Source organism: Hetaerina americana, unplaced genomic scaffold, assembly GCF_022747635.1.
Source record: "Hetaerina americana unplaced genomic scaffold, ioHetAmer1.1.p SCAF_4, whole genome shotgun sequence".
Taxonomy (NCBI): Eukaryota; Metazoa; Arthropoda; class Insecta; order Odonata; family Calopterygidae; genus Hetaerina; species Hetaerina americana.
Window position 1 is genome coordinate 60339038 of NW_027286985.1, and position 6653 is coordinate 60345690.

Genomic DNA, 6653 nt, shown 5'->3' on the forward strand with positions numbered 1-6653 from the left:
CAAAAATGGTTTTGCAATCCAGGTTGAAGTTGTTGTGTATGCTTAGTTTTTGGACCCTGAAGTATTTTATTTAAAGATTTAGTATTGAGCCTTAGATATGGTGTAAATTTTTAGCTAGGCAATGGAAGTAAATTTAACTAAAAGGCTTATTCATGTATTTAGTCCTCTGCAATGACATTGGGAAAATTGCTATAGGTAATCAAGGCCACCTCCTGGTGACCTTGATTGCCTCTAGCTATTTGACAGGGAACCTATATTTAAAAGGCTTCAGTATTATTTGCTTTTAATATTTTATTTTATATCCACCTGGGATAAAATTTGGACTTCTGTAGCTAATAGAGAGCACTTTCAAGTTTGATTTAAGTACCATATTATACATTAGTCCAGTGTAAAGTATTCACCTGTGCCCACTATGAGTCCATGTTGTGCACAGTGGCTGAATGTTGAGTTTGCGATATAATGGTTTTTATGGTGACAAATGGTGTGATCTTAACAACCAGACCACCCATGTGACAAGAACACTATTAGTCAAGATTTTACATTTTTATATCTAGTGGTTGACCATTTTGCAACGAGGAGTCCAAAGAAGTTTGGAGAATTTGGTTATGATAATTGATGATTACATTAAATAGGACATCGTATTTGTTACACCATAACATAATTGACTAGGTTAAAGTCAGCTTCCTCTAAATATTGTGCCATACAAATGCAGAGACTTCCAAAAATCTAAAATAGCTATTAGTAACAGGGCACTTTTTGTTACACACAAATATAAGCGGTTGAGTAAAAAAATTAGGCTTTGTAAGCAATTCTGTGTGTATTCTTGACTAATACCAATAAATGTGGGTATAGGGCATTTCAGTGAAATCTTCCATTAATCTACTTTCAGGCCTTCTATCCTTGATTAGCCATCTTAGTAGACCCTTTATGTTGAAGTAATTGTGGTTGCAGGTTGTCGTTATGACTCTAGCTTTTGTTTAAGATATATTAACTCAGTAAATTGTAGAAGGAAGTTGCCAAACAAACTGAATTACCTGTTCATTTATGGGTTTAAAATTTATGGGCTTAAATTTATGGAAATATGCATCATACTAGAGTACGAGGGCGGTTCAATCCTCATTAGAAATGAAGAAACCATTTTTTTAGTTTTTTAACATAGTCCCCTTTTAGAAAGATACACTTCTCCCAACGTTCCGGCCATTTTTTTAACCCCTCCAAAAAATAGGAATTGTCAAACTCTCCAAAATACGCCTCTGTCTCAGCGATAACTTTCTCGTTTGAGCTAAATTTTTTTCCCCCCAGCCATTTCTTCATGTTAGAGAATAAGCAAAAGTCACAGGGAGCTAGATTGGGTGAATATGGGGGGTGCGGCAGCAATTCATAATGTAGTTCATGCAGTTTGGCAGCGAGAACTCTGGATCAGCTTGTTGTCCACTGTGAGCAATCACAGCACCCATCGGGCCGACAATTTTTTCATGGCCAACTAATCATGTAAAATATTAATTGACGTTCCGGTTGACACACCCATGGCCTCTGCTACTTCGTGCACTTTCGTTTGTCAATCAGCGAGAATCATAGCGTTGACTTTTTGAATTATTTCCTCGGTAACCACGTCTGCCGGGCGTCCTGGTCGCTCCTCATCAAAAACAGATGTCTGCCCACATTTAAATTTGTTGAACCAACAAATTTACTGTGGTCATAGATGGCGAAGTGTCCCCATAAACAGCACCCATTAATTAATAATATTTTTGTGCCTATCTTTATAGCTTGCTGTATAATTCACTCGCTAACCAAACAGATTACAGGTTTGTCTCTACTTTGACATTTTTTTTGGAATTCAGTGGCTTTCCTCTGAATGTGTACTGCTCAGTTACTAAAGCACCATGAAATGTACTCATTTTTTGCTGGAATGGCTACTTTTTAGCTTAACTTAATATATTATTGGGAGAGAGTGCTTTCCTTATATTCAGTCACATAAGGCAAAAAATTTGTTCCTCGATGATTTAGAATGGTATGGTCAAGTATTCCATACAATTTTATTTAATGGAGGTAATGAAATGAGAAAATTGACAAGAGATGTGGTAATGAACATGATAGTTTTGATAACACTTAGAATGTTCTTTGACTATTATTAATTTACTATCTCTTTATATTATTTTTGGTGAGGGTTACTGCCATGTCTTCATGTTTCTAGTACAATAGAATTTAGGTATTAAAGTTTATATCTTGGTTTATACTAAAAGTTATTTAAAACTCAGAACTTTGGAAAAACTCTTACTGAAATCAATAGGGCAATGTATAGGGTAGTGGCTTACTTGAATTACATGCTTGCAGCTGCTAGGGTGAATAGAGAATGAATCTGAGAAAGAATTCCATTGCTTTAGTAATTATGTTTTTTCCTTATGCAAGAAATATTTTTCGCTGGTGAAACCACTTTACTAAATGCAATGCACTTAAATTGCAAATTGTTGCTGTTCAATGTATGTCTATTAGAGGTTCAAATGTAAATTAAGCTGTGAAGTAACAATCCAATTCCAATGTGCAAGATTGTCTCACAGTTTATTGTATTGGTATTTTTGAATTTGAAAAATGCCCAGTAAAATGTTTTTAAGTGTTCAAATTTACTGATAGGTTTTGCACCAGCGGCAACAATATCTGGTACAGCATCTGGCGGTGAAATTTGCATTATGCAATTTGTCATTTCTCTCACCACTTTTCAAGGGTTTTTTTGCTTTTATATTTTAATTGACTTGTATCTTTGAGGAACGGGCACCTGAGAATTATGCAAACTACAGTAGATTCTAGGCACGGCCTCAATGTGCGAATAAAAACTAAGAAATTTGGAGGAGGCAAGAACCTACATCTGCATAATACCCCACAAGCCGCTGCTTGGGCGTGTGGCAGGGGGTGTTAGGTAGAATAATGAAAGAGAATAAAACCATCTACAAGACAACATATTCATGCAAACCTACTCCCACAATGGCATATATTCAAAAACCTTTTTAACTTCATTCATGCAAATACATATGATATCAACTAATGTACACATGCACCTGGGAATGTAGTAAAAATGTATCCAATAATGTGCAAATTGGAATTGAAAAGTAAGAAGTGGACATGCAAAAGTATCACATGGACATGCAAATCATGGTCCCAGCAGCAAAGCACCAACAGGTAGGGAATGTGACACACTGCTGCAGGCGGCAGAAGTGTTCCCCCACCGAGAGAGACAAGGGATGGAAGGAGAAACTTGAAAACAAAGCAGGGCAAGAAATACTGGAAAGAGCACATAATTCTCTAATAGCAGTCCCATGCAGGAAAGGTTTTCACAATAAATCACACGAGATTATTGAAAGTGCATTTGATTAAAACTAATTATACCCTAGACGCTCTGGGTGGCAAGTGGGATTTTTGCTATCCATAACCATGGAGTTACTATCCTGCCTTGTCCGTGGGAAGGAGTCCTTGAGTCTGCAAGTTCTAGCATCTATTTCCCGAATTATATATTCATGGTCCATGCGGCAAATGTATGTTGGAGTGGGAATAATTTTCGAGACCTTGGCGCTGAAACATGCGGCACTGTATTTATTTAATAAGTTTTTCCTATCATTGAATAGCCTTTCTTCCAATGATTCCCTATCCAACTCCAAAAGCATATCTGTGAATCTTTTCGATTTATCGTTACAGTTTTTAACTAAACGGGCTTCCATGCATTGTATCTTCTCAATATCCCAAATGAGGCCTTTTTCAGTCAAAAGCCTCGATCAATAGTCAACCTTAACGCTCCGGAGAACATCGTTAGAGGAATTCACTCTACGTCTGCTCGTTTCAAAACAAAATATGATCCCTTAATTTGCGAGAAACGACTAATACGAACTTAAGCTATGGTCGAACGAGATGCGGCGCACCCGAAATGCTATTCAAGTGTGTGTTTCCATTTGGACGCTGTTTTTGGCGGAGACGGGCACGTCCCTCGTACACCGTATATAATCCGCACTGCATACGAACTCGGATGCGAGGTGTGTGTTCCGGCCGCCTCACCCACGTGGTACTTGAGGGGAGGTCGGTGGGGGTAGCGTAGGCCGTCTCATCGACCGCCTCGACGTGGCGCTGAGGCTGGTGGAACGCCGTCGCACTGTCACTCCCCCCTCTCTACCCACCTGAGCGGAGAAAGGTGGTGAAAGCGGGAAGCCGAAGCTATCCTATCCTCCAGCATGGAGCCCTGTCAGGGGTGGTGGTGGGAGATTGTTTTGGGAGGCTTTATAAATAAATAAAAAATGTATGTACATGCAGTAAGTAGGCTCACCCTCAGAAGAGTGGAAAAAGGCGAAAGGTGCGCCTCCATTGCCAGGGGAACATGTTATCGCAGGAGGTGGCTCCGGAGCCTACCTGTCGCTATTTTCCTTCTCGGCACATGCGCGCGCTCTCTCTCTTCCGCCGAGGTGCGTGGGAGGGGGACTACCCCCTCCAGTGCTCCGGATCCTTGTGGGGGCGGCCTTGCTCAACACCACGTGCTCCGTTTCTTTTACCTCCCAGCGGGCGCAACTTATTGTTAGACCAGATGAGCATCCTGTGACTCATTGTGTTCTTGAATGAAGAACAATGTGCAAAAAGAATGTGCAAAAAATTTGGGATATATTTTTTTTATAGATGCACTTCATGCATATTTTGTGGCTCTGTACAAATATGAACATCACATGTACTTATATACAACTGGGATAATATTTATGTGATTTTTAATTGTACTTACTGACAATTCTACCTACAACTTCTAGAATTGTGTGCAGTGAAATTATTCTGTGTTACTATGTATACACAGTAGCTCATCTCCCGTACCTAATATCTGTATCCCTATTTTATTTTCCCAAAATTCATTTGTGATAGTACTTGTGAATATTTACGTGTAAAAGAGTAATTCTTCAAATTTTTAGCATATTTTGTTTTGCTTAAATGAGAGTAATGAGTTTGAATTTTTTCCCTTTAGATGATCATCCGAATTGTCCATATGCTTCTTTACTGTCTAGTTCCAAATACTAATTATATACTTACACAGTGGACATTTTAGCATAAGTATATTTCGAATACAAGGTTATTTGACCTGTCGGCCAAAGGGTTGCAAATATGACTTAGCATGTTGTAGAATCAATGTGATAGGTATGGGATGCAAATTAATCACGAGAAAGCGAAGATAATGAGATTATCAAGAGGTAGGAAAGTCTAAGATAAGCATTAAGTTTTGAGAACATGAACTATAACAAATAGGTCACATAGGAATGACACAAAAAGTCTCATATTGCTATGTTGTTGTACTTGTTTTATTTACAATTTAAGGCTTATCAAGGTCAATAAATTACGAAAGAATTTAATTCACAGTCCATTGGTTATCGCATTGATTTACTGTGTTAGGATATGTCAATGGTTGAAATTAGTGTGATACTCTGGTATAATGCCTGCTAATAGTGAACAAACTAAGTGTTTTGCTGTGTGTTAGAATTTACTGGGAAAAAACAGGTGGCACTAGGAAAGTATCTGTCCTTCCCGCTGTGATATTTGCATGCTTAAAAGTTTGTTGTTCCGTGTTTTTGAATAGCGTTTGTAGTAGAAATGCTAGATTTTAGAGGAGGGGTGCTTTCCAATCCATCTGCGCAGGGTAGCGTACACTGCAAAAGATAGAAAAACACAAGTGTACCCTCGTTATGATGGCTGGAATACACACTCCACTGCAGAGATGTCTATATGGTGGCGGGACCAAAGAGTTGATGAGATTTCCTAAATAATGAAGGAAATGCATCGTGACGGTGTGCAAGAGCGCTTGAATCAGAAGATTCCAAAGATATTTTCCTACCGGCGGGATAATTTATTCATTATTATGCTAATAAATACCTGACATCAATTAATCTACAAAAGGATTTTCTATTCGTGACGTTTTACAGATAAACACGGTCGTTTATCCATCGGGAAATAAAATTCATTGTCCCGTGGGAAATATCGTAATGAGTCTCTTTTGTTTGATTTTACCTGAGAACTTCGCCGGATTACTTAATCATATTAATGTGCAGTTGTCAAATAGAAAACGAACGATATTTAATGGAGCGGAACTGCGTGTCAGGTTGCAGTACTTTTGCCTGTAATCTGAGCGATTAGTTCTGTCTTGGGCCTATGTACAATTAATTTTTATTTTCGTTCAAGACATTTTTTTAGGACTTGTATTCATATATCTCATATAATAAACGTAAATTATTTATTGCTTCCGTACATAAAGTATTCCGTTTAGGTTCTCCACTGGATCAGATCTTCCATTGTCGAATATTCGATAGACATCTCTTCCATTAATTACCTGGAGGACGTTGAGTAGATTGATTCCACTCAACCGGAATTTCCTTTGCTATATCCAAACAGTTCCTTCACATTCCTATATAGCGGGCTCATTTTGCCGTCTCGCTAAACCCTCCATATCCTCGCACTGATCTTTCCACCACGTGTCCTTTACCATATTCGTTTCTTGCATCACTTTATGAGTATTGATAAACTCTGTTTGCCTTCTGCCAAATTCCGTGTTCACGTTCATCGATTTTGAATTATGCAGATTCATGAGTGACATGGTGGAATTAGACTACATTGCCATTAATAATGTCTTAATTTTTTCTTTAATT